The 27,951-nt window shown below is 47.8% G+C and overlaps 12 non-coding genes across 12 annotated transcripts; all 12 read right to left on the bottom strand.

Moving 5' to 3' along the window:
* Nucleotides 1–751: 751 nt before the first annotated feature.
* Nucleotides 752–942, bottom strand: LOC142270080 (U2 spliceosomal RNA). The gene has a single exon (XR_012735447.1). It is a non-coding gene; the product is annotated as a U2 spliceosomal RNA (small nuclear RNA).
* Nucleotides 943–11,175: 10,233 nt separating this feature from the next.
* LOC142270079 (U2 spliceosomal RNA) lies at nucleotides 11,176–11,366 on the bottom strand. Its single transcript, XR_012735446.1, has one exon. It is a non-coding gene; the product is annotated as a U2 spliceosomal RNA (small nuclear RNA).
* A 1,387-nt stretch (nucleotides 11,367–12,753) lies between these two features.
* Nucleotides 12,754–12,944, bottom strand: LOC142270078 (U2 spliceosomal RNA). Its single transcript, XR_012735445.1, has one exon. It is a non-coding gene; the product is annotated as a U2 spliceosomal RNA (small nuclear RNA).
* A 1,387-nt stretch (nucleotides 12,945–14,331) lies between these two features.
* Nucleotides 14,332–14,524, bottom strand: LOC142270129 (U2 spliceosomal RNA). The gene has a single exon (XR_012735488.1). It is a non-coding gene; the product is annotated as a U2 spliceosomal RNA (small nuclear RNA).
* A 2,189-nt stretch (nucleotides 14,525–16,713) lies between these two features.
* LOC142270077 (U2 spliceosomal RNA) lies at nucleotides 16,714–16,904 on the bottom strand. The gene has a single exon (XR_012735444.1). It is a non-coding gene; the product is annotated as a U2 spliceosomal RNA (small nuclear RNA).
* Nucleotides 16,905–18,291: 1,387 nt separating this feature from the next.
* Nucleotides 18,292–18,482, bottom strand: LOC142270075 (U2 spliceosomal RNA). Its single transcript, XR_012735443.1, has one exon. It is a non-coding gene; the product is annotated as a U2 spliceosomal RNA (small nuclear RNA).
* Nucleotides 18,483–19,869: 1,387 nt separating this feature from the next.
* LOC142270074 (U2 spliceosomal RNA) lies at nucleotides 19,870–20,060 on the bottom strand. Its single transcript, XR_012735442.1, has one exon. It is a non-coding gene; the product is annotated as a U2 spliceosomal RNA (small nuclear RNA).
* Nucleotides 20,061–21,447: 1,387 nt separating this feature from the next.
* On the bottom strand, nucleotides 21,448–21,638 carry LOC142270073 (U2 spliceosomal RNA). The gene has a single exon (XR_012735441.1). It is a non-coding gene; the product is annotated as a U2 spliceosomal RNA (small nuclear RNA).
* Nucleotides 21,639–23,025: 1,387 nt separating this feature from the next.
* LOC142270072 (U2 spliceosomal RNA) lies at nucleotides 23,026–23,216 on the bottom strand. Its single transcript, XR_012735440.1, has one exon. It is a non-coding gene; the product is annotated as a U2 spliceosomal RNA (small nuclear RNA).
* A 1,387-nt stretch (nucleotides 23,217–24,603) lies between these two features.
* On the bottom strand, nucleotides 24,604–24,794 carry LOC142270071 (U2 spliceosomal RNA). Its single transcript, XR_012735439.1, has one exon. It is a non-coding gene; the product is annotated as a U2 spliceosomal RNA (small nuclear RNA).
* A 1,387-nt stretch (nucleotides 24,795–26,181) lies between these two features.
* Nucleotides 26,182–26,372, bottom strand: LOC142270070 (U2 spliceosomal RNA). Its single transcript, XR_012735438.1, has one exon. It is a non-coding gene; the product is annotated as a U2 spliceosomal RNA (small nuclear RNA).
* Nucleotides 26,373–27,759: 1,387 nt separating this feature from the next.
* Nucleotides 27,760–27,950, bottom strand: LOC142270068 (U2 spliceosomal RNA). The gene has a single exon (XR_012735436.1). It is a non-coding gene; the product is annotated as a U2 spliceosomal RNA (small nuclear RNA).
* Between the last annotated feature and the right edge of the window lies 1 nt (nucleotide 27,951).

Here is a 27,951-nt window from a genome sequence, read left to right as displayed (position 1 = left end):
AGACTACAGAAAAGCTTACTATCAAAGGTTAGAGGGGGGCTTTCTCAGAGGGCTTTTTACAGTTTTTCTATTCCCAATTAGCCGTTTAAGTGTACTTATTGAAAGTAGTAATTCTTTCATAGGCCGCCCTTTCTTAGTATTTGACGTTCCTTATATTGCGGTATGAGGCTTCGCAGTAGGTTGCAAACATTCATCACCCATGACTGTCCCCAATTGAGCTCAGAAGCTCAATGTCTATCATGACCTCTCTTTTAGAATGTCCAAGAGCAAGCAAACTATTCCTCCAGGAGAGGGCGCCAACAGACTACTAAAGAGATCATCATTACTCAAAGAAAACCCCAAAAACCAATGCATGATAGGAATAAACAGGTAACTTTCTTTGGAGTGGAAGCGGAGAGATCGCACCAGATGCCAATTCTAGATCTTATCACACCTGTGGTCACTGCAGCAGCAGGTGAATCCACTTTGTCCAAAAGGGATCTATTCCATTCAATTGCAAATGATCTAGATAAGACAGAGAACTGCAGCACGGGGACATAGCCGAGTTGGTCAGGTTGAGTGGTGATGAGTTTGCTATTTGGATGAATAAAGAAAGTCAAAAGTGTGAAAGATAAAAAACAAAAGGAGGAAGTGTGAAAAGTGAATGGGCCAAATTGAGGTGCATATGAAGACGTATGCTTTCTTCCAATTCATTAAATCGGGCTAATATGAATCAGGTGAATTGAGTTCTGCTTTTGGAAACTGGGTTAAGAAGGGGTGCACCGTTCCTGGAGGTACTGCAATACCAGGTCAATGCGTGGAGTGGACAGAGCAAGCTCTTTTTCCATCTCCCTGTTCTAAAAATCCATTTAATATATGGTCCCCAGATAGGGGACGTATCAGATATTAAACTGATAAGAACAGATACTACACTTGATCTTAGCCAAAAGGCCGAGAAGCGATAACCAGAATTGGTTTGGGCCTCGAGTGGCACCCTGGCCTATGCCGGACACATCTTAGGGAGAGAGAGCGAGAGGGAGACAAACCCACGCCTACACAAGACATTTTGTCACCCAAGCCAACCCTTGAAAAGGCTGCTTTGCAGAGCAAAAACAAGAAGAATGGTGCGTTTTGCAGCCGCCGCCCACTGCAATGAATCTGAATAACTCCTCCTTTAGGGCGCAAGCAACTCCCCTCCCCCTTGCAGTCTTTCCAATTCACGATACAAAAAGACGGACAGGACAGGTTGCCTGACTTTCCGTCACTGCCACCCTTTGCCATCCTTACCCGTAGAAAGCCCTTTCATCATCCCCAAACCCTAATCTTTTCCCTTTCCTTCCCAGCCCCCAAACCCTGCCCTCTGTACCTTTCTCACCACCCGCTTCCCTTCTCCTGTCATCCCCCTACCACCCGGGAAAAAAAGAGATTGCCCCCTCCTTCCACTAGCCCACCCTCCCACCCAAAGAACAACTTCTTCTGCGCAGCTTGTTTTCTAGGCAGCAGCGCTATTGTGATGTCATCGGGGGGCATTGTGACAAGCCGCCAGTGTTCCGTCTCTTCATGTTGTGCACAGTTCAAACGGAAAATACATCAACAGGCAGACTACAGAAAAGCTTACTATCAAAGGTTAGAGGGGGGCTTTCTCAGAGGGCTTTTTACAGTTTTTCTATTCCCAATTAGCCGTTTAAGTGTACTTATTGAAAGTAGTAATTCTTTCATAGGCCGCCCTTTCTTAGTATTTGACGTTCCTTATATTGCGGTATGAGGCTTCGCAGTAGGTTGCAAACATTCATCACCCATGACTGTCCCCAATTGAGCTCAGAAGCTCAATGTCTATCATGACCTCTCTTTTAGAATGTCCAAGAGCAAGCAAACTATTCCTCCAGGAGAGGGCGCCAACAGACTACTAAAGAGATCATCATTACTCAAAGAAAACCCCAAAAACCAATGCATGATAGGAATAAACAGGTAACTTTCTTTGGAGTGGAAGCGGAGAGATCGCACCAGATGCCAATTCTAGATCTTATCACACCTGTGGTCACTGCAGCAGCAGGTGAATCCACTTTGTCCAAAAGGGATCTATTTAGTGATGAGCGAGTACTAAAAAGCTCGGGTGCTCGAAGCTCGGGCCGAGCCTCCCAAGATACTCGTGTACTCGGCCCGAGCAACGAGCCCAATGTTATCCTATGGGAGACCCGAGTATTTTTGTGAAATGACCTCCCGGCAGCATGGAGAAACCCTAAAAATGTCACAAAAGTCTCAGAAGAGTGCTCAAATGACATGGCAACAGCATGGGGAAGACCCCTTGAAGCATTTATCACTCAAAAGTCACAGCTGTGAACAATTTTGTCCGCGTTTTACGCCATTTTTACGGACTCACCAGAAAACCTTCCAAAATGACCCCAAAATGATTTTTCATGGCGGAAATGTTAAGGGCACATACCCAATAGTGAGATAGAGCTGGTGTATGTTACTTTTTGAGATCAATACATGAAAGATTTTACGTGAAAACATTGTGTGGCACTCCGATGTCCCTGAGAAGAGACGTACATGAAGGCCTCTTGAGTCTAATGTGCCCATTTTGAGGAAGTGAGTCTTTGTAGTATTTTCCTTTGCCAGGGCAGTCCTAAATTGTGAGGTTCACCAATGCCCCTGCATACAGACGTGCATGAGGGCCTGTAAACCTGAAGTGCCCATTGGAAGGAAGTGGGTGTATTATAGTATAGCCCTTAGGCAGGGAAGCCAAACATTGGGAGGCTCCACGTTGTCCCTGGATAGAGACGTGCATGAAGGCCTGTAAACCTGAAGTGCCCATTGGAAGGAAGTGGGTGTATTATAGTATAGCCCTTAGGCAGGGAAGCCAAACATTGGGAGGCTCCACGTTGTCCCTGGATAGAGACGTGCATGAAGGCCTGTAAACCTGAAGTGCCCATTGGAAGGAAGTGGGTGTATTATAGTATAGCCCTTAGGCAGGGAAGCCAAACATTGGGAGGCTCCACGTTGTCCCTGGATAGAGACGTGCATGAAGGCCTGTAAACCTGAAGTGCCCATTGGAAGGAAGTGGGTGTATTATAGTATAGCCCTTAGGCAGGGAAGCCAAACATTGGGAGGCTCCACGTTGTCCCTGGATAGAGACGTGCATGAAGGCCTGTAAACCTGAAGTGCCCATTGGAAGGAAGTGGGTGTATTATAGTATAGCCCTTAGGCAGGGAAGCCAAACATTGGGAGGCTCTACGTTGTCCCTGGATAGAGACCTGTTAGGTTCTTAGTGCCTCCGTGCTTGCATTTAAAAACCGCACGTGTGTGCCTGTTGGTGGCAGCTTTCCGCTGCATTTGTGTGAGTTTTGCACAAACTTGGATATAACACACAAGTCTAGTGAATACACATCAGCACAGCATTGCAAAATGCGCAAGGGCGTTGTCAACGAACAAGGAAGTGGACGTGATGGTGGTGCAGGCAGACACCGAGGTTGTGTGCAAGCTCTAATTTCGCCACAACAAAGGGCCACATCTAGTCGCTCGCACGTCCTGTCCCAAATTCTTGGGGACCGCAGCAGTACACCCCTCTTGAACCAAGACCAGTGTCAACAGGTTGTTAGTTGGATAGCGGATAATGCTTCCAGTCAGATTGGCACCACCACAAACACTCTGTCTTCCACACGGTCAAGTGTCAGTAGCCGTGATACTGCACCGCACATTTCAGAACCTGATCCTCCTTCCTACCACCAGGCCGAGTACACGTCCACGGACATTACTGATCCCACACTTGGACACTCGGAATAGCTGTTCGTTCACGTTTCCATTCACAAATTCTGGCCTCTCGCCAGCTCCTGTTGAAGTGGGCCATGACGAGATTGTATGTACAGATGCACAAATATTTGAGCAGCCACGTTCTCACGAAGTTGGCAACGTGTCTCAACAAGGGGTGGCCGATGATGAGACACAATTGTCAGGAAGTCAGGAGGAGGAGCAGGGTGCGGAAGAGGAAGACGACGTGGTGGATGATCCAGTAACTGACCCAACCTGGCAGGAGGATATGCAGAGCGAGGACAGCAGTGCACAGGGGGAGGGAGGCGTAGCATCACAACAGGCAGTAAGAAGCAGAGTGGTGGCCCCAGGCAGACGTCAGTCAACTGTTCCCCGGAACAACACGACACAAGGTGCCTGTACAAATGTTAGGTCTTCCCGAGTCTGGCTGTAATACTATTGTATGTATTGAGGATTTCGATTGCGTTAGGGCAATGACAACCAGAGACGAGTTCTTGGTGCAAGACATTTATAATATGCAACCAGCAAATATGTACATAAACGGAACAAAAACACAGTAGAACATAAATACAGGAAATACCTTCCAGGGACTGAGCGAAAGGGAATTCCCGGTACCGCGCACCGGACTCCCCCAGGGAGACCACCAACAGCAAACCCCTATACAGGGACTGTCTGGCAATCACCCCAGAAGCCCTAAATGCGCAGCAGCCGGGACACAAAAGGGCAATAGGTAAGTCGAAAAATGTCTGTACGTGATGTGAGTCCAGAGTGGTATTAAACGGAAGGAACCGGGCAGAAGTTCCGACCAAAGACGGCAAACGGAGTCCAGGTACAGCTAGATGATACCAGATGAAGTCCAGAGTCGGTGTCGGTTGTTTTCCAAGAGGATCCGAATAACAATCAGGAACCAAAAGCAGCAGGGCAGGAGCACACAGGAAGCAGTATACTCAGGCACTGGACTAAGCTTTAGGGGCGGCTTTTAAACAGATGGACAGGAAGTAGGGCAACATAACAGAAAACTCCATGTTAACAAAGGGCAAGCTCTTTCAAAAGAAAACTGGAAAACCAGGAACTCTGACACTGGCAGTTTTTTAAGTTGGCTCCAGATGATTCTAAAAAGGCCATTTGCAACACCTGCCATGCCAGCATCAGCAGGGGTACCAAAACTAGCAGCCTGACCACCACCAGCATGATCAGGCACATGTCAGCCAAGCACCCGACTTTGTGGGAAGTACAACAGAGTCGAGGAGCAGTGCTTGCTGATGTCACTGCTACGTCTTCGCTGGTTGTGCATGCGAGCCAATCCCCTGTCCATGCTGCCTGCGAACAAGCCTCCTCCACTCCTGCACCTGCAGTTGCCTACGCAGAAAGAACACCATCATCAAGCACGTCCTTGTCCCAGCGCAACGTTCAGTTATCCATTCAGCAAACCTTTGAGCGCAGGCGCAAATACACTGCCAACACCCCACATGCCACAGTTCTAAATGCTAACATTTCGCGACTGCTTGCGCTGGAAATGTTGCCTTTTAGGCTGGTTGAGACAGAAGCATTCCGCGAACTGATGGTGGCAGCTGTCCCACGTTACTCGGTCCACAGCCGACACTATTTCTCCCTGTGTGCCGTCCCCGCATTGCATAACTAACCACGTGTCACAAAACATCACACGTGCCCGGAACAACGCTGTTTCAGCCAAAGTCCACCTAACCACAGACACGTGGACAAGTGCATGTGGGCAAGGCCGCTACATCTCGTTGACGTCACACTGGGTTAATATTGTGCAAGCTGGGACCCAGTCTGAGCGAGGGACGGAATACGTCCTTCACACACCAAGTTTTGCAGGCCCTACCTCAGTCAGGGTTTCACACACACTCTACAGCTCCGGAATGTCATGCTCCTCAGCCTCCTCCTCCTCCTGCGCATCCTGATCCACTTTACCCTCCACACCAGTCCCAAGCTGTAAGTGTCGCTGGCGGAGGAGGGGACGGTGCGCTCTCCCACTGCTCGGGTCCGGCTGACGCAGCTCTACGGCTGCTGCTGCTCGTTGGCTCGAGCGATGGCCGGATCCCGGGGACTCGAGCGGCGCTACTCGCCCGTGAGTGAAAAGGGGTGGTTTGGGTTTTGGGGATATTGTCCGTGACGCCACCCACGGTTGTGGTGATTGTGTGGACACCACCGCTGCTCTGGACGGGGATCCCGGGAGCCTGTGACAGGGAGCAGCTTTGTTGTTATTTCTCCCCTACGTGGGTAGGGGGGTTGGTTGTCCCGGGGCCTGGTGATGGGGTAGAGATGGATGACAGGCGGGTTGCGGGGCCTGATGAAGTGCATGGTCGCAGGGGCAGCGCTGTGCCGCACGGCACGGAGGTACTCACTCAGCCCAATGATGATGACACAGTTCAGGGTAAAACAAGTGGCTGGATGGACAGGTCACTCGGACGGCTGCGGTTGTTCCTCCCTGCAGGTTAGTGATGACTGTCTCTCCCTGCACCGAAGTTAAGTGTTGGTAGTGATGGTTTCCCAACGGTAACCCGCTCCCTGACCTGGATATGGGCCGGAGGAGCCCCTTTTGCCCACAGGCGCTGGCCCTGGGAGACGGTTGCCCTTGCCGGTGGCTGTGTCTCCCCTTCACGGTTGTACGGTTGCCTTCTATCTGGACTTGGCTGTTTGGAAACCCTGAGGTCCCCTTCAATAACGGATTTGGCAAATTCACGGCGACACCAAGCCTTGCCGGGATCCGAAAGTCCTCTGCCAATGGTGCTGGCTTCGCTTTGTATACCGGTCCGGTACGGCCGGGTCACCACCCGTCCACGGTCCTTACGGCAGACTCCAATCGGCCTCCACTGCAGACGGTCACCACATCCTGCCAACCTTGCTGTCCTGTCCAGGCCACACACCCGGACCAACTTCAGGCTCTTTGCTGTCACTTTTCTCCTCTCTACTACTTTCCTCCTTCCACTTCCTTAGCTTAACTCTCACTGCCTGTGTTTTCCCTCCTCCTCGGTGGGTGGAGACCAACCGCCTGGCTCCACACCCTGGTGTGGACAACAGCCCCTGGGGAAGGCAACAAGGATTTTGTGTTTTGACTATGATATGCCTGCAGGGAGTGTGGGGTGTTTAAGTGTTGTGCTCTGTGGCCCCTGGCTTGTCCAGGGCGACACAGAAGCACTGCAGCACTGCCTCGGCGAAGCGGCAACAGGCAGTGCTGAAGCTAATCTGCATAGGTGACAAACCCCACAATGCAGAAGAGGTGTGGACAGCTCTGAAACAGCAGGCAGATCACTGGCTCACAACTCTGAACCTAAAGCCAGGAAAGGTGGTGTGTGACAATGGCCGGAACCTGGTGGCGGCTTTGAGGCGAGGCCAGCTGACACATGTTCCATGCTTGGCCCATGTGCTCAACCTCGAGGTTCAGCGGTTTCTAAAGTCATAGTCAGAGCTGTCTGATCTGCTGGTAAAAGTTCGCCGCCTGTCTGCACATTTTCGAAAGTCACCTACTGCTTCAGCCGGCCTTGCCGCCTTAAGACGCCGTTTGCATCTTCCGGCACACAGACTGGTGTGTGATGTCCCCACGCGTTGGAATTCAACTCTGCACATGTTGGTCAGGATATGTGAGCAGAAGAGGGCAGTTGTTGAGTACCTGCATCACCTAAGCCGTCGGGAAATGGGTCAAACTCCACACATAACACCTGAGGAGTGGAGATGGATGTCCGACCTATGCACCATCCGCCAAAACTTTGAGGACTACAACAAGATGGTGAGCGGCGATGACGACATTATTAGCGTCACCATACCGCTTCTCTGCCTTCTAAAATGGTCTCTGCTCAGAAAACAAACATGATGCATTGCAGGCGGAGCGCGATGAGTTTCAGCAAGAAACAGTAGTGGGTGTGGGTGATGATAACACACAGCCCAGCCTCGTCTCATCACAACGTGCAGTGGAGGACTATGACGAGGAGGAGGATGAAGACATGGAGCAACTCTCTGGCCAAATTGAGGATATGACATGCAGTCATATCCTCGGTTCAGCGTGGCTGGCCAGAGGACAGGGTAGATGATGAGGAGGAGGAGGACAGCATGTTCAGTCATCGTGTCGGTCAGGATACTGAAGTGATGGCTGTTAAGAGTCTGGCACACATGGCTGACTTTATGGTAAGCTGCCTGTCTCGTGACCCTCGCGTTAAGAACATCTTGGCCGACAATCATTACTGGTTGGTAACACTGTTAGACCCACGCTAAAAGGAGAACTTTATGTCTCTTATTCCCGAGGCGGAGAGGTCAGGCAAAATGCAGCAGTTCCAGAAGGCCATAGTCACGGAAGTAGGCAAAGCATTCCCCTCACAAAACGCTAGCGGCATAGGTCATGAATCAGTGGACAACCGAGGCGTACAGCCGAGAGAGGCACAAGTCCAATCCGCCAGAGGTAGGGGAACAGTCTTTAAGATGTGTGACAGTTTTCTCAGCCCCTCACGTACCACAGCCCCTGAGGTGCGGGGTAGTGCCACAAGAAATCCTAAGTTTGCCCAGATGCTGAAGGAGTACCTTGCAGATCGAACAACTGTACTCCGACATTCCTCTGTGCCTTACAATTATTGGGTATCCAAGCTGGACACGTGGCATGAATTGGCTCTCTACGCCTTGGAAGGCCTGGCCTGCCCTGCTGCTAGCGTTTTGTCAGAGCGTGTTTTTAGTGCCGCAGGTGGAATCATTACAGATAAACGCACCCGCCTGTCAACTGAAAATGCTGACAAGCTGACTCTGATCAAGATGAACAAGGGTTGGATTGGGCCAGACTTCACCACACCACCAGCAAATGAGAGCGGAATTTAAAGTTTGCCATGTACCTCCACTCACCCATGGGTACACACTTCTGGAGTTTGGCTAATCGCTGGACTGCTCCTCCTTCTCCTCATGCGCCACCATGATGATGACCGTTACAAATTGCAATACTTAGGCCTTTGTTTCAGGTATACCCCCAGTGGTAAATTTTTTCGCCCATTCTTTGCAGAATGGACATTACAACGACAGGAGACCCACTCCTTTGCAATGGGAACAATGTTTTGAGGCCCTCATGCACGTCTCTATCCAGGGACAACGTGGAGCCTGACGCTGCCACCGACTGCCACACACGTGCTGTTTTTAAATGCAAGCACGGACGCAATAAGAACCTAACTGGTTTTTAGGAGCGACAATTACTGAGAAGTCTGACACTATCAGACACTGCTGACTGACGTGTATTATACACTAGACTTGTGCGTTATATAATAGTTTGTGCAAAACGCGCACCTGTACCCTGCCACCGACTGCCACACACGTGCTGTTTTTAAATGCAAGCACGGACGCAATAAGAACCTAACTGGTTTTTAGGAGCGACAATTACTGAGAAGTCTGAGACTATCAGACACTGCTGACTGACGTGTATTATACACTAGACTTGTGCGTTATATAATAGTTTGTGCAAAACGCGCACCTGTACCCTGCCACCGACTGCCACACACGTGCTGTTTTTAAATGCAAGCACGGACGCAATAAGAACCTAACTGGTTTTTAGGAGCGACAATTACTGAGAAGTCTGACACTATCAGACACTGCTGACTGACGTGTATTATACACTAGACTTGTGCGTTATATAATAGTTTGTGCAAAACGCGCACCTGTACCCTGCCACCGACTGCCACACACGTGCTGTTTTTAAATGCAAGCACGGACGCAATAAGAACCTAACTGGTTTTTAGGAGCGACAATTACTGAGAAGTCTGACACTATCAGACACTGCTGACTGACGTGTATTATACACTAGACTTGTGCGTTATATAATAGTTTGTGCAAAACGCGCACCTGTACCCTGCCACCGACTGCCACACACGTGCTGTTTTTAAATGCAAGCACGGACGCAATAAGAACCTAACTGGTTTTTAGGAGCGACAATTACTGAGAAGTCTGACACTATCAGACACTGCTGACTGACGTGTATTATACACTAGACTTGTGCGTTATATAATAGTTTGTGCAAAACGCGCACCTGTACCCTGCCACCGACTGCCACACACGTGCTGTTTTTAAATGCAAGCACGGACGCAATAAGAACCTAACTGGTTTTTAGGAGCGACAATTACTGAGAAGTCTGACACTATCAGACACTGCTGACTGACGTGTATTATACACTAGACTTGTGCGTTATATAATAGTTTGTGCAAAACGCGCACCTGTACCCTGCCACCGACTGCCACACACGTGCTGTTTTTAAATGCAAGCACGGACGCAATAAGAACCTAACTGGTTTTTAGGAGCGACAATTACTGAGAAGTCTGACACTATCAGACACTGCTGACTGACGTGTATTATACACTAGACTTGTGCGTTATATAATAGTTTGTGCAAAACGCGCACCTGTACCCTGCCACCGACTGCCACACACGTGCTGTTTTTAAATGCAAGCACGGACGCAATAAGAACCTAACTGGTTTTTAGGAGCGACAATTACTGAGAAGTCTGACACTATCTGGACTGTTTTACACTGTGTACACCAGCCCCAGATATGATGAAGGCTGGTATACGGTCACCACTAGGAATGGCTATATATACCCTGCCTGCCTGCCTGTATACTGCTACAATAGTCCTGACAAGGACTCTTCTGGTCACTAGCCTGTATTCCGACCTGGCTATACCCTGCCTGTATATAGCAACAATAGTCCTGAGAAGGACTCTGCTACTGTACTCCGACCTGGCTATACCCTGCCTGCCTGTATACAACTAGAATAGTCCTGAGAAGGACTTCTGGTCACACTGTTTGCAGCCCTGCTCCGGAACTAACTATAAAGGGCCGCAAAGCTTTCCCTGAATCAGCGACACTCTCCCTACACTCACTGTCAGAATAGCTGTGAGCAGAGCACAGCGCGCCGGCCGATATAAAGGCTCGGTGACGCTGTGCAGGCCGGCCAATCACTGCAATTCCACAACTAACAGGGCTGTGGCATTGCAGTGGTCTGCCAGCCAATCCCTGCATGAGGGCTGGCTCTCAAAAGAGCGCCAACATGCAGAAATGAAGACCACGAGTAAAGCACGAGTATCGCGAGATTACTCGGTCCCCGCCGAGCAGCCCGAGTACAGTGATACTCGTGCGAGTACCGAGTAGTGACAAGCATGCTCGCTCATCACTAGATCTATTCCATTCAATTGCAAATGATCTAGATAAGACAGAGAACTGCAGCACGGGGACATAGCCGAGTTGGTCAGGTTGAGTGGTGATGAGTTTGCTATTTGGATGAATAAAGAAAGTCAAAAGTGTGAAAGATAAAAAACAAAAGGAGGAAGTGTGAAAAGTGAATGGGCCAAATTGAGGTGCATATGAAGACGTATGCTTTCTTCCAATTCATTAAATCGGGCTAATATGAATCAGGTGAATTGAGTTCTGCTTTTGGAAACTGGGTTAAGAAGGGGTGCACCGTTCCTGGAGGTACTGCAATACCAGGTCAATGCGTGGAGTGGACAGAGCAAGCTCTTTTTCCATCTCCCTGTTCTAAAAATCCATTTAATATATGGTCCCCAGATAGGGGACGTATCAGATATTAAACTGATAAGAACAGATACTACACTTGATCTTAGCCAAAAGGCCGAGAAGCGATAACCAGAATTGGTTTGGGCCTCGAGTGGCACCCTGGCCTATGCCGGACACATCTTAGGGAGAGAGAGCGAGAGGGAGACAAACCCACGCCTACACAAGACATTTTGTCACCCAAGCCAACCCTTGAAAAGGCTGCTTTGCAGAGCAAAAACAAGAAGAATGGTGCGTTTTGCAGCCGCCGCCCACTGCAATGAATCTGAATAACTCCTCCTTTAGGGCGCAAGCAACTCCCCTCCCCCTTGCAGTCTTTCCAATTCACGATACAAAAAGACGGACAGGACAGGTTGCCTGACTTTCCGTCACTGCCACCCTTTGCCATCCTTACCCGTAGAAAGCCCTTTCATCATCCCCAAACCCTAATCTTTTCCCTTTCCTTCCCAGCCCCCAAACCCTGCCCTCTGTACCTTTCTCACCACCCGCTTCCCTTCTCCTGTCATCCCCCTACCACCTGGGAAAAAAAGAGATTGCCCCCTCCTTCCACTAGCCCACCCTCCCACCCAAAGAACAACTTCTTCTGCGCAGCTTGTTTTCTAGGCAGCAGCGCTATTGTGATGTCATCGGGGGGCATTGTGACAAGCCGCCAGTGTTCCGTCTCTTCATGTTGTGCACAGTTCAAACGGAAAATACATCAACAGGCAGACTACAGAAAAGCTTACTATCAAAGGTTAGAGGGGGGCTTTCTCAGAGGGCTTTTTACAGTTTTTCTATTCCCAATTAGCCGTTTAAGTGTACTTATTGAAAGTAGTAATTCTTTCATAGGCCGCCCTTTCTTAGTATTTGACGTTCCTTATATTGCGGTATGAGGCTTCGCAGTAGGTTGCAAACATTCATCACCCATGACTGTCCCCAATTGAGCTCAGAAGCTCAATGTCTATCATGACCTCTCTTTTAGAATGTCCAAGAGCAAGCAAACTATTCCTCCAGGAGAGGGCGCCAACAGACTACTAAAGAGATCATCATTACTCAAAGAAAACCCCAAAAACCAATGCATGATAGGAATAAACAGGTAACTTTCTTTGGAGTGGAAGCGGAGAGATCGCACCAGATGCCAATTCTAGATCTTATCACACCTGTGGTCACTGCAGCAGCAGGTGAATCCACTTTGTCCAAAAGGGATCTATTCCATTCAATTGCAAATGATCTAGATAAGACAGAGAACTGCAGCACGGGGACATAGCCGAGTTGGTCAGGTTGAGTGGTGATGAGTTTGCTATTTGGATGAATAAAGAAAGTCAAAAGTGTGAAAGATAAAAAACAAAAGGAGGAAGTGTGAAAAGTGAATGGGCCAAATTGAGGTGCATATGAAGACGTATGCTTTCTTCCAATTCATTAAATCGGGCTAATATGAATCAGGTGAATTGAGTTCTGCTTTTGGAAACTGGGTTAAGAAGGGGTGCACCGTTCCTGGAGGTACTGCAATACCAGGTCAATGCGTGGAGTGGACAGAGCAAGCTCTTTTTCCATCTCCCTGTTCTAAAAATCCATTTAATATATGGTCCCCAGATAGGGGACGTATCAGATATTAAACTGATAAGAACAGATACTACACTTGATCTTAGCCAAAAGGCCGAGAAGCGATAACCAGAATTGGTTTGGGCCTCGAGTGGCACCCTGGCCTATGCCGGACACATCTTAGGGAGAGAGAGCGAGAGGGAGACAAACCCACGCCTACACAAGACATTTTGTCACCCAAGCCAACCCTTGAAAAGGCTGCTTTGCAGAGCAAAAACAAGAAGAATGGTGCGTTTTGCAGCCGCCGCCCACTGCAATGAATCTGAATAACTCCTCCTTTAGGGCGCAAGCAACTCCCCTCCCCCTTGCAGTCTTTCCAATTCACGATACAAAAAGACGGACAGGACAGGTTGCCTGACTTTCCGTCACTGCCACCCTTTGCCATCCTTACCCGTAGAAAGCCCTTTCATCATCCCCAAACCCTAATCTTTTCCCTTTCCTTCCCAGCCCCCAAACCCTGCCCTCTGTACCTTTCTCACCACCCGCTTCCCTTCTCCTGTCATCCCCCTACCACCCGGGAAAAAAAGAGATTGCCCCCTCCTTCCACTAGCCCACCCTCCCACCCAAAGAACAACTTCTTCTGCGCAGCTTGTTTTCTAGGCAGCAGCGCTATTGTGATGTCATCGGGGGGCATTGTGACAAGCCGCCAGTGTTCCGTCTCTTCATGTTGTGCACAGTTCAAACGGAAAATACATCAACAGGCAGACTACAGAAAAGCTTACTATCAAAGGTTAGAGGGGGGCTTTCTCAGAGGGCTTTTTACAGTTTTTCTATTCCCAATTAGCCGTTTAAGTGTACTTATTGAAAGTAGTAATTCTTTCATAGGCCGCCCTTTCTTAGTATTTGACGTTCCTTATATTGCGGTATGAGGCTTCGCAGTAGGTTGCAAACATTCATCACCCATGACTGTCCCCAATTGAGCTCAGAAGCTCAATGTCTATCATGACCTCTCTTTTAGAATGTCCAAGAGCAAGCAAACTATTCCTCCAGGAGAGGGCGCCAACAGACTACTAAAGAGATCATCATTACTCAAAGAAAACCCCAAAAACCAATGCATGATAGGAATAAACAGGTAACTTTCTTTGGAGTGGAAGCGGAGAGATCGCACCAGATGCCAATTCTAGATCTTATCACACCTGTGGTCACTGCAGCAGCAGGTGAATCCACTTTGTCCAAAAGGGATCTATTCCATTCAATTGCAAATGATCTAGATAAGACAGAGAACTGCAGCACGGGGACATAGCCGAGTTGGTCAGGTTGAGTGGTGATGAGTTTGCTATTTGGATGAATAAAGAAAGTCAAAAGTGTGAAAGATAAAAAACAAAAGGAGGAAGTGTGAAAAGTGAATGGGCCAAATTGAGGTGCATATGAAGACGTATGCTTTCTTCCAATTCATTAAATCGGGCTAATATGAATCAGGTGAATTGAGTTCTGCTTTTGGAAACTGGGTTAAGAAGGGGTGCACCGTTCCTGGAGGTACTGCAATACCAGGTCAATGCGTGGAGTGGACAGAGCAAGCTCTTTTTCCATCTCCCTGTTCTAAAAATCCATTTAATATATGGTCCCCAGATAGGGGACGTATCAGATATTAAACTGATAAGAACAGATTTTTGATTTAATGAAGCTTTCCAAAGCACCACAAAAAATGCATGACCGAAGTCACACCAAAAACAGTGCAAAGGCTAGGATTCGTGTGGACCCCACCGTGAGGAGAGGGTCCCCAAAAATCAACCCCGTCCCTCCGAGCCAGAAGGCCACAGCAAGGGTCAGGGATCTTCGGTGCTCCCCCAAGCCGAAGCCTGGTTGAGCCTTGTCGTTGCTCCCAGCGTCCACCCAGGCATCTTACCCAAGTGGAGTAGAGAGCTACTAGTTGTTGGTTTCGCAGCCAAAACTGCCCGGACCGTCAACCGGTGTTGGTTTCTCAGCCCAAGGCTAACCGGACCTCCAACCGGGTGTTGGTTTCTCAGCCGAAGCTGACCCAGACCTCCAACCGGGTGTTGGTTTCTCAGCCGAAGCTGACCCAGACCTCCAACCGGGTGTTAGTTTCTCAGCCCAAAGCTGACCAGACCTCCGACCGGGATTATAAAAATTTCCCTTCCTAGCCAGAAGGCCGGGATAGGGTAATATGCTCAAAAAGTATGAAAAGGCAAGGTACGGTGTGCTACAGAGCCCAAGGCTTGCCGGGGTCCCAAGCCAGCAAGCTCAGACTCACTCCAGGGTCGTCAGTCCTGGGGCACATTGTACCATAGCCCCCCACCCTTACTCAGTCTAATAGCCTCGATCCTGGTAGGGCCATGTTTTCCTCTAGATGAATATACTATCCACCCAGAGTACTAGCAAGCGCAACCTTCCAGTGTGCATTGTATCATTGTACTAAGGTGGCCTGGAGCTTAAACCACCTCTTCGAACAACACTACACTTGATCTTAGCCAAAAGGCCGAGAAGCGATAACCAGAATTGGTTTGGGCCTCGAGTGGCACCCTGGCCTATGCCGGACACATCTTAGGGAGAGAGAGCGAGAGGGAGACAAACCCACGCCTACACAAGACATTTTGTCACCCAAGCCAACCCTTGAAAAGGCTGCTTTGCAGAGCAAAAACAAGAAGAATGGTGCGTTTTGCAGCCGCCGCCCACTGCAATGAATCTGAATAACTCCTCCTTTAGGGCGCAAGCAACTCCCCTCCCCCTTGCAGTCTTTCCAATTCACGATACAAAAAGACGGACAGGACAGGTTGCCTGACTTTCCGTCACTGCCACCCTTTGCCATCCTTACCCGTAGAAAGCCCTTTCATCATCCCCAAACCCTAATCTTTTCCCTTTCCTTCCCAGCCCCCAAACCCTGCCCTCTGTACCTTTCTCACCACCCGCTTCCCTTCTCCTGTCATCCCCCTACCACCCGGGAAAAAAAGAGATTGCCCCCTCCTTCCACTAGCCCACCCTCCCACCCAAAGAACAACTTCTTCTGCGCAGCTTGTTTTCTAGGCAGCAGCGCTATTGTGATGTCATCGGGGGGCATTGTGACAAGCCGCCAGTGTTCCGTCTCTTCATGTTGTGCACAGTTCAAACGGAAAATACATCAACAGGCAGACTACAGAAAAGCTTACTATCAAAGGTTAGAGGGGGGCTTTCTCAGAGGGCTTTTTACAGTTTTTCTATTCCCAATTAGCCGTTTAAGTGTACTTATTGAAAGTAGTAATTCTTTCATAGGCCGCCCTTTCTTAGTATTTGACGTTCCTTATATTGCGGTATGAGGCTTCGCAGTAGGTTGCAAACATTCATCACCCATGACTGTCCCCAATTGAGCTCAGAAGCTCAATGTCTATCATGACCTCTCTTTTAGAATGTCCAAGAGCAAGCAAACTATTCCTCCAGGAGAGGGCGCCAACAGACTACTAAAGAGATCATCATTACTCAAAGAAAACCCCAAAAACCAATGCATGATAGGAATAAACAGGTAACTTTCTTTGGAGTGGAAGCGGAGAGATCGTACCAGATGCCAATTCTAGATCTTATCACACCTGTGGTCACTGCAGCAGCAGGTGAATCCACTTTGTCCAAAAGGGATCTATTCCATTCAATTGCAAATGATCTAGATAAGACAGAGAACTGCAGCACGGGGACATAGCCGAGTTGGTCAGGTTGAGTGGTGATGAGTTTGCTATTTGGATGAATAAAGAAAGTCAAAAGTGTGAAAGATAAAAAACAAAAGGAGGAAGTGTGAAAAGTGAATGGGCCAAATTGAGGTGCATATGAAGACGTATGCTTTCTTCCAATTCATTAAATCGGGCTAATATGAATCAGGTGAATTGAGTTCTGCTTTTGGAAACTGGGTTAAGAAGGGGTGCACCGTTCCTGGAGGTACTGCAATACCAGGTCAATGCGTGGAGTGGACAGAGCAAGCTCTTTTTCCATCTCCCTGTTCTAAAAATCCATTTAATATATGGTCCCCAGATAGGGGACGTATCAGATATTAAACTGATAAGAACAGATACTACACTTGATCTTAGCCAAAAGGCCGAGAAGCGATAACCAGAATTGGTTTGGGCCTCGAGTGGCACCCTGGCCTATGCCGGACACATCTTAGGGAGAGAGAGCGAGAGGGAGACAAACCCACGCCTACACAAGACATTTTGTCACCCAAGCCAACCCTTGAAAAGGCTGCTTTGCAGAGCAAAAACAAGAAGAATGGTGCGTTTTGCAGCCGCCGCCCACTGCAATGAATCTGAATAACTCCTCCTTTAGGGCGCAAGCAACTCCCCTCCCCCTTGCAGTCTTTCCAATTCACGATACAAAAAGACGGACAGGACAGGTTGCCTGACTTTCCGTCACTGCCACCCTTTGCCATCCTTACCCGTAGAAAGCCCTTTCATCATCCCCAAACCCTAATCTTTTCCCTTTCCTTCCCAGCCCCCAAACCCTGCCCTCTGTACCTTTCTCACCACCCGCTTCCCTTCTCCTGTCATCCCCCTACCACCCGGGAAAAAAAGAGATTGCCCCCTCCTTCCACTAGCCCACCCTCCCACCCAAAGAACAACTTCTTCTGCGCAGCTTGTTTTCTAGGCAGCAGCGCTATTGTGATGTCATCGGGGGGCATTGTGACAAGCCGCCAGTGTTCCGTCTCTTCATGTTGTGCACAGTTCAAACGGAAAATACATCAACAGGCAGACTACAGAAAAGCTTACTATCAAAGGTTAGAGGGGGGCTTTCTCAGAGGGCTTTTTACAGTTTTTCTATTCCCAATTAGCCGTTTAAGTGTACTTATTGAAAGTAGTAATTCTTTCATAGGCCGCCCTTTCTTAGTATTTGACGTTCCTTATATTGCGGTATGAGGCTTCGCAGTAGGTTGCAAACATTCATCACCCATGACTGTCCCCAATTGAGCTCAGAAGCTCAATGTCTATCATGACCTCTCTTTTAGAATGTCCAAGAGCAAGCAAACTATTCCTCCAGGAGAGGGCGCCAACAGACTACTAAAGAGATCATCATTACTCAAAGAAAACCCCAAAAACCAATGCATGATAGGAATAAACAGGTAACTTTCTTTGGAGTGGAAGCGGAGAGATCGCACCAGATGCCAATTCTAGATCTTATCACACCTGTGGTCACTGCAGCAGCAGGTGAATCCACTTTGTCCAAAAGGGATCTATTCCATTCAATTGCAAATGATCTAGATAAGACAGAGAACTGCAGCACGGGGACATAGCCGAGTTGGTCAGGTTGAGTGGTGATGAGTTTGCTATTTGGATGAATAAAGAAAGTCAAAAGTGTGAAAGATAAAAAACAAAAGGAGGAAGTGTGAAAAGTGAATGGGCCAAATTGAGGTGCATATGAAGACGTATGCTTTCTTCCAATTCATTAAATCGGGCTAATATGAATCAGGTGAATTGAGTTCTGCTTTTGGAAACTGGGTTAAGAAGGGGTGCACCGTTCCTGGAGGTACTGCAATACCAGGTCAATGCGTGGAGTGGACAGAGCAAGCTCTTTTTCCATCTCCCTGTTCTAAAAATCCATTTAATATATGGTCCCCAGATAGGGGACGTATCAGATATTAAACTGATAAGAACAGATACTACACTTGATCTTAGCCAAAAGGCCGAGAAGCGATAACCAGAATTGGTTTGGGCCTCGAGTGGCACCCTGGCCTATGCCGGACACATCTTAGGGAGAGAGAGCGAGAGGGAGACAAACCCACGCCTACACAAGACATTTTGTCACCCAAGCCAACCCTTGAAAAGGCTGCTTTGCAGAGCAAAAACAAGAAGAATGGTGCGTTTTGCAGCCGCCGCCCACTGCAATGAATCTGAATAACTCCTCCTTTAGGGCGCAAGCAACTCCCCTCCCCCTTGCAGTCTTTCCAATTCACGATACAAAAAGACGGACAGGACAGGTTGCCTGACTTTCCGTCACTGCCACCCTTTGCCATCCTTACCCGTAGAAAGCCCTTTCATCATCCCCAAACCCTAATCTTTTCCCTTTCCTTCCCAGCCCCCAAACCCTGCCCTCTGTACCTTTCTCACCACCCGCTTCCCTTCTCCTGTCATCCCCCTACCACCCGGGAAAAAAAGAGATTGCCCCCTCCTTCCACTAGCCCACCCTCCCACCCAAAGAACAACTTCTTCTGCGCAGCTTGTTTTCTAGGCAGCAGCGCTATTGTGATGTCATCGGGGGGCATTGTGACAAGCCGCCAGTGTTCCGTCTCTTCATGTTGTGCACAGTTCAAACGGAAAATACATCAACAGGCAGACTACAGAAAAGCTTACTATCAAAGGTTAGAGGGGGGCTTTCTCAGAGGGCTTTTTACAGTTTTTCTATTCCCAATTAGCCGTTTAAGTGTACTTATTGAAAGTAGTAATTCTTTCATAGGCCGCCCTTTCTTAGTATTTGACGTTCCTTATATTGCGGTATGAGGCTTCGCAGTAGGTTGCAAACATTCATCACCCATGACTGTCCCCAATTGAGCTCAGAAGCTCAATGTCTATCATGACCTCTCTTTTAGAATGTCCAAGAGCAAGCAAACTATTCCTCCAGGAGAGGGCGCCAACAGACTACTAAAGAGATCATCATTACTCAAAGAAAACCCCAAAAACCAATGCATGATAGGAATAAACAGGTAACTTTCTTTGGAGTGGAAGCGGAGAGATCGCACCAGATGCCAATTCTAGATCTTATCACACCTGTGGTCACTGCAGCAGCAGGTGAATCCACTTTGTCCAAAAGGGATCTATTCCATTCAATTGCAAATGATCTAGATAAGACAGAGAACTGCAGCACGGGGACATAGCCGAGTTGGTCAGGTTGAGTGGTGATGAGTTTGCTATTTGGATGAATAAAGAAAGTCAAAAGTGTGAAAGATAAAAAACAAAAGGAGGAAGTGTGAAAAGTGAATGGGCCAAATTGAGGTGCATATGAAGACGTATGCTTTCTTCCAATTCATTAAATCGGGCTAATATGAATCAGGTGAATTGAGTTCTGCTTTTGGAAACTGGGTTAAGAAGGGGTGCACCGTTCCTGGAGGTACTGCAATACCAGGTCAATGCGTGGAGTGGACAGAGCAAGCTCTTTTTCCATCTCCCTGTTCTAAAAATCCATTTAATATATGGTCCCCAGATAGGGGACGTATCAGATATTAAACTGATAAGAACAGATACTACACTTGATCTTAGCCAAAAGGCCGAGAAGCGATAACCAGAATTGGTTTGGGCCTCGAGTGGCACCCTGGCCTATGCCGGACACATCTTAGGGAGAGAGAGCGAGAGGGAGACAAACCCACGCCTACACAAGACATTTTGTCACCCAAGCCAACCCTTGAAAAGGCTGCTTTGCAGAGCAAAAACAAGAAGAATGGTGCGTTTTGCAGCCGCCGCCCACTGCAATGAATCTGAATAACTCCTCCTTTAGGGCGCAAGCAACTCCCCTCCCCCTTGCAGTCTTTCCAATTCACGATACAAAAAGACGGACAGGACAGGTTGCCTGACTTTCCGTCACTGCCACCCTTTGCCATCCTTACCCGTAGAAAGCCCTTTCATCATCCCCAAACCCTAATCTTTTCCCTTTCCTTCCCAGCCCCCAAACCCTGCCCTCTGTACCTTTCTCACCACCCGCTTCCCTTCTCCTGTCATCCCCCTACCACCCGGGAAAAAAAGAGATTGCCCCCTCCTTCCACTAGCCCACCCTCCCACCCAAAGAACAACTTCTTCTGCGCAGCTTGTTTTCTAGGCAGCAGCGCTATTGTGATGTCATCGGGGGGCATTGTGACAAGCCGCCAGTGTTCCGTCTCTTCATGTTGTGCACAGTTCAAACGGAAAATACATCAACAGGCAGACTACAGAAAAGCTTACTATCAAAGGTTAGAGGGGGGCTTTCTCAGAGGGCTTTTTACAGTTTTTCTATTCCCAATTAGCCGTTTAAGTGTACTTATTGAAAGTAGTAAATCTTTCATAGGCCGCCCTTTCTTAGTATTTGACGTTCCTTATATTGCGGTATGAGGCTTCGCAGTAGGTTGCAAACATTCATCACCCATGACTGTCCCCAATTGAGCTCAGAAGCTCAATGTCTATCATGACCTCTCTTTTAGAATGTCCAAGAGCAAGCAAACTATTCCTCCAGGAGAGGGCGCCAACAGACTACTAAAGAGATCATCATTACTCAAAGAAAACCCCAAAAACCAATGCATGATAGGAATAAACAGGTAACTTTCTTTGGAGTGGAAGCGGAGAGATCGCACCAGATGCCAATTCTAGATCTTATCACACCTGTGGTCACTGCAGCAGCAGGTGAATCCACTTTGTCCAAAAGGGATCTATTCCATTCAATTGCAAATGATCTAGATAAGACAGAGAACTGCAGCACGGGGACATAGCCGAGTTGGTCAGGTTGAGTGGTGATGAGTTTGCTATTTGGATGAATAAAGAAAGTCAAAAGTGTGAAAGATAAAAAACAAAAGGAGGAAGTGTGAAAAGTGAATGGGCCAAATTGAGGTGCATATGAAGACGTATGCTTTCTTCCAATTCATTAAATCGGGCTAATATGAATCAGGTGAATTGAGTTCTGCTTTTGGAAACTGGGTTAAGAAGGGGTGCACCGTTCCTGGAGGTACTGCAATACCAGGTCAATGCGTGGAGTGGACAGAGCAAGCTCTTTTTCCATCTCCCTGTTCTAAAAATCCATTTAATATATGGTCCCCAGATAGGGGACGTATCAGATATTAAACTGATAAGAACAGATACTACACTTGATCTTAGCCAAAAGGCCGAGAAGCGATAACCAGAATTGGTTTGGGCCTCGAGTGGCACCCTGGCCTATGCCGGACACATCTTAGGGAGAGAGAGCGAGAGGGAGACAAACCCACGCCTACACAAGACATTTTGTCACCCAAGCCAACCCTTGAAAAGGCTGCTTTGCAGAGCAAAAACAAGAAGAATGGTGCGTTTTGCAGCCGCCGCCCACTGCAATGAATCTGAATAACTCCTCCTTTAGGGCGCAAGCAACTCCCCTCCCCCTTGCAGTCTTTCCAATTCACGATACAAAAAGACGGACAGGACAGGTTGCCTGACTTTCCGTCACTGCCACCCTTTGCCATCCTTACCCGTAGAAAGCCCTTTCATCATCCCCAAACCCTAATCTTTTCCCTTTCCTTCCCAGCCCCCAAACCCTGCCCTCTGTACCTTTCTCACCACCCGCTTCCCTTCTCCTGTCATCCCCCTACCACCCGGGAAAAAAAGAGATTGCCCCCTCCTTCCACTAGCCCACCCTCCCACCCAAAGAACAACTTCTTCTGCGCAGCTTGTTTTCTAGGCAGCAGCGCTATTGTGATGTCATCGGGGGGCATTGTGACAAGCCGCCAGTGTTCCGTCTCTTCATGTTGTGCACAGTTCAAACGGAAAATACATCAACAGGCAGACTACAGAAAAGCTTACTATCAAAGGTTAGAGGGGGGCTTTCTCAGAGGGCTTTTTACAGTTTTTCTATTCCCAATTAGCCGTTTAAGTGTACTTATTGAAAGTAGTAATTCTTTCATAGGCCGCCCTTTCTTAGTATTTGACGTTCCTTATATTGCGGTATGAGGCTTCGCAGTAGGTTGCAAACATTCATCACCCATGACTGTCCCCAATTGAGCTCAGAAGCTCAATGTCTATCATGACCTCTCTTTTAGAATGTCCAAGAGCAAGCAAACTATTCCTCCAGGAGAGGGCGCCAACAGACTACTAAAGAGATCATCATTACTCAAAGAAAACCCCAAAAACCAATGCATGATAGGAATAAACAGGTAACTTTCTTTGGAGTGGAAGCGGAGAGATCGCACCAGATGCCAATTCTAGATCTTATCACACCTGTGGTCACTGCAGCAGCAGGTGAATCCACTTTGTCCAAAAGGGATCTATTCCATTCAATTGCAAATGATCTAGATAAGACAGAGAACTGCAGCACGGGGACATAGCCGAGTTGGTCAGGTTGAGTGGTGATGAGTTTGCTATTTGGATGAATAAAGAAAGTCAAAAGTGTGAAAGATAAAAAACAAAAGGAGGAAGTGTGAAAAGTGAATGGGCCAAATTGAGGTGCATATGAAGACGTATGCTTTCTTCCAATTCATTAAATCGGGCTAATATGAATCAGGTGAATTGAGTTCTGCTTTTGGAAACTGGGTTAAGAAGGGGTGCACCGTTCCTGGAGGTACTGCAATACCAGGTCAATGCGTGGAGTGGACAGAGCAAGCTCTTTTTCCATCTCCCTGTTCTAAAAATCCATTTAATATATGGTCCCCAGATAGGGGACGTATCAGATATTAAACTGATAAGAACAGATACTACACTTGATCTTAGCCAAAAGGCCGAGAAGCGATAACCAGAATTGGTTTGGGCCTCGAGTGGCACCCTGGCCTATGCCGGACACATCTTAGGGAGAGAGAGCGAGAGGGAGACAAACCCACGCCTACACAAGACATTTTGTCACCCAAGCCAACCCTTGAAAAGGCTGCTTTGCAGAGCAAAAACAAGAAGAATGGTGCGTTTTGCAGCCGCCGCCCACTGCAATGAATCTGAATAACTCCTCCTTTAGGGCGCAAGCAACTCCCCTCCCCCTTGCAGTCTTTCCAATTCACGATACAAAAAGACGGACAGGACAGGTTGCCTGACTTTCCGTCACTGCCACCCTTTGCCATCCTTACCCGTAGAAAGCCCTTTCATCATCCCCAAACCCTAATCTTTTCCCTTTCCTTCCCAGCCCCCAAACCCTGCCCTCTGTACCTTTCTCACCACCCGCTTCCCTTCTCCTGTCATCCCCCTACCACCCGGGAAAAAAAGAGATTGCCCCCTCCTTCCACTAGCCCACCCTCCCACCCAAAGAACAACTTCTTCTGCGCAGCTTGTTTTCTAGGCAGCAGCGCTATTGTGATGTCATCGGGGGGCATTGTGACAAGCCGCCAGTGTTCCGTCTCTTCATGTTGTGCACAGTTCAAACGGAAAATACATCAACAGGCAGACTACAGAAAAGCTTACTATCAAAGGTTAGAGGGGGGCTTTCTCAGAGGGCTTTTTACAGTTTTTCTATTCCCAATTAGCCGTTTAAGTGTACTTATTGAAAGTAGTAATTCTTTCATAGGCCGCCCTTTCTTAGTATTTGACGTTCCTTATATTGCGGTATGAGGCTTCGCAGTAGGTTGCAAACATTCATCACCCATGACTGTCCCCAATTGAGCTCAGAAGCTCAATGTCTATCATGACCTCTCTTTTAGAATGTCCAAGAGCAAGCAAACTATTCCTCCAGGAGAGGGCGCCAACAGACTACTAAAGAGATCATCATTACTCAAAGAAAACCCCAAAAACCAATGCATGATAGGAATAAACAGGTAACTTTCTTTGCAGTGGAAGCGGAGAGATCGCACCAGATGCCAATTCTAGATCTTATCACACCTGTGGTCACTGCAGCAGCAGGTGAATCCACTTTGTCCAAAAGGGATCTATTCCATTCAATTGCAAATGATCTAGATAAGACAGAGAACTGCAGCACGGGGACATAGCCGAGTTGGTCAGGTTGAGTGGTGATGAGTTTGCTATTTGGATGAATAAAGAAAGTCAAAAGTGTGAAAGATAAAAAACAAAAGGAGGAAGTGTGAAAAGTGAATGGGCCAAATTGAGGTGCATATGAAGACGTATGCTTTCTTCCAATTCATTAAATCGGGCTAATATGAATCAGGTGAATTGAGTTCTGCTTTTGGAAACTGGGTTAAGAAGGGGTGCACCGTTCCTGGAGGTACTGCAATACCAGGTCAATGCGTGGAGTGGACAGAGCAAGCTCTTTTTCCATCTCCCTGTTCTAAAAATCCATTTAATATATGGTCCCCAGATAGGGGACGTATCAGATATTAAACTGATAAGAACAGATACTACACTTGATCTTAGCCAAAAGGCCGAGAAGCGATAACCAGAATTGGTTTGGGCCTCGAGTGGCACCCTGGCCTATGCCGGACACATCTTAGGGAGAGAGAGCGAGAGGGAGACAAACCCACGCCTACACAAGACATTTTGTCACCCAAGCCAACCCTTGAAAAGGCTGCTTTGCAGAGCAAAAACAAGAAGAATGGTGCGTTTTGCAGCCGCCGCCCACTGCAATGAATCTGAATAACTCCTCCTTTAGGGCGCAAGCAACTCCCCTCCCCCTTGCAGTCTTTCCAATTCACGATACAAAAAGACGGACAGGACAGGTTGCCTGACTTTCCGTCACTGCCACCCTTTGCCATCCTTACCCGTAGAAAGCCCTTTCATCATCCCCAAACCCTAATCTTTTCCCTTTCCTTCCCAGCCCCCAAACCCTGCCCTCTGTACCTTTCTCACCACCCGCTTCCCTTCTCCTGTCATCCCCCTACCACCCGGGAAAAAAAGAGATTGCCCCCTCCTTCCACTAGCCCACCCTCCCACCCAAAGAACAACTTCTTCTGCGCAGCTTGTTTTCTAGGCAGCAGCGCTATTGTGATGTCATCGGGGGGCATTGTGACAAGCCGCCAGTGTTCCGTCTCTTCATGTTGTGCACAGTTCAAACGGAAAATACATCAACAGGCAGACTACAGAAAAGCTTACTATCAAAGGTTAGAGGGGGGCTTTCTCAGAGGGCTTTTTACAGTTTTTCTATTCCCAATTAGCCGTTTAAGTGTACTTATTGAAAGTAGTAATTCTTTCATAGGCCGCCCTTTCTTAGTATTTGACGTTCCTTATATTGCGGTATGAGGCTTCGCAGTAGGTTGCAAACATTCATCACCCATGACTGTCCCCAATTGAGCTCAGAAGCTCAATGTCTATCATGACCTCTCTTTTAGAATGTCCAAGAGCAAGCAAACTATTCCTCCAGGAGAGGGCGCCAACAGACTACTAAAGAGATCATCATTACTCAAAGAAAACCCCAAAAACCAATGCATGATAGGAATAAACAGGTAACTTTCTTTGCAGTGGAAGCGGAGAGATCGCACCAGATGCCAATTCTAGATCTTATCACACCTGTGGTCACTGCAGCAGCAGGTGAATCCACTTTGTCCAAAAGGGATCTATTCCATTCAATTGCAAATGATCTAGATAAGACAGAGAACTGCAGCACGGGGACATAGCCGAGTTGGTCAGGTTGAGTGGTGATGAGTTTGCTATTTGGATGAATAAAGAAAGTCAAAAGTGTGAAAGATAAAAAACAAAAGGAGGAAGTGTGAAAAGTGAATGGGCCAAATTGAGGTGCATATGAAGACGTATGCTTTCTTCCAATTCATTAAATCGGGCTAATATGAATCAGGTGAATTGAGTTCTGCTTTTGGAAACTGGGTTAAGAAGGGGTGCACCGTTCCTGGAGGTACTGCAATACCAGGTCAATGCGTGGAGTGGACAGAGCAAGCTCTTTTTCCATCTCCCTGTTCTAAAAATCCATTTAATATATGGTCCCCAGATAGGGGACGTATCAGATATTAAACTGATAAGAACAGATACTACACTTGATCTTAGCCAAAAGGCCGAGAAGCGATAACCAGAATTGGTTTGGGCCTCGAGTGGCACCCTGGCCTATGCCGGACACATCTTAGGGAGAGAGAGCGAGAGGGAGACAAACCCACGCCTACACAAGACATTTTGTCACCCAAGCCAACCCTTGAAAAGGCTGCTTTGCAGAGCAAAAACAAGAAGAATGGTGCGTTTTGCAGCCGCCGCCCACTGCAATGAATCTGAATAACTCCTCCTTTAGGGCGCAAGCAACTCCCCTCCCCCTTGCAGTCTTTCCAATTCACGATACAAAAAGACGGACAGGACAGGTTGCCTGACTTTCCGTCACTGCCACCCTTTGCCATCCTTACCCGTAGAAAGCCCTTTCATCATCCCCAAACCCTAATCTTTTCCCTTTCCTTCCCAGCCCCCAAACCCTGCCCTCTGTACCTTTCTCACCACCCGCTTCCCTTCTCCTGTCATCCCCCTACCACCCGGGAAAAAAAGAGATTGCCCCCTCCTTCCACTAGCCCACCCTCCCACCCAAAGAACAACTTCTTCTGCGCAGCTTGTTTTCTAGGCAGCAGCGCTATTGTGATGTCATCGGGGGGCATTGTGACAAGCCGCCAGTGTTCCGTCTCTTCATGTTGTGCACAGTTCAAACGGAAAATACATCAACAGGCAGACTACAGAAAAGCTTACTATCAAAGGTTAGAGGGGGGCTTTCTCAGAGGGCTTTTTACAGTTTTTCTATTCCCAATTAGCCGTTTAAGTGTACTTATTGAAAGTAGTAATTCTTTCATAGGCCGCCCTTTCTTAGTATTTGACGTTCCTTATATTGCGGTATGAGGCTTCGCAGTAGGTTGCAAACATTCATCACCCATGACTGTCCCCAATTGAGCTCAGAAGCTCAATGTCTATCATGACCTCTCTTTTAGAATGTCCAAGAGCAAGCAAACTATTCCTCCAGGAGAGGGCGCCAACAGACTACTAAAGAGATCATCATTACTCAAAGAAAACCCCAAAAACCAATGCATGATAGGAATAAACAGGTAACTTTCTTTGGAGTGGAAGCGGAGAGATCGCACCAGATGCCAATTCTAGATCTTATCACACCTGTGGTCACTGCAGCAGCAGGTGAATCCACTTTGTCCAAAAGGGATCTATTCCATTCAATTGCAAATGATCTAGATAAGACAGAGAACTGCAGCACGGGGACATAGCCGAGTTGGTCAGGTTGAGTGGTGATGAGTTTGCTATTTGGATGAATAAAGAAAGTCAAAAGTGTGAAAGATAAAAAACAAAAGGAGGAAGTGTGAAAAGTGAATGGGCCAAATTGAGGTGCATATGAAGACGTATGCTTTCTTCCAATTCATTAAATCGGGCTAATATGAATCAGGTGAATTGAGTTCTGCTTTTGGAAACTGGGTTAAGAAGGGGTGCACCGTTCCTGGAGGTACTGCAATACCAGGTCAATGCGTGGAGTGGACAGAGCAAGCTCTTTTTCCATCTCCCTGTTCTAAAAATCCATTTAATATATGGTCCCCAGATAGGGGACGTATCAGATATTAAACTGATAAGAACAGATACTACACTTGATCTTAGCCAAAAGGCCGAGAAGCGATA

The sequence above is a fragment of the Anomaloglossus baeobatrachus genome, unplaced genomic scaffold (assembly GCF_048569485.1).
Source record: "Anomaloglossus baeobatrachus isolate aAnoBae1 unplaced genomic scaffold, aAnoBae1.hap1 Scaffold_325, whole genome shotgun sequence".
NCBI classification, from domain to species: domain Eukaryota; kingdom Metazoa; phylum Chordata; class Amphibia; order Anura; family Aromobatidae; genus Anomaloglossus; species Anomaloglossus baeobatrachus.
The sequence above is the reverse complement of the archived record's forward strand: the minus strand, read 5'-3'. Positions and strand labels throughout refer to the sequence as shown.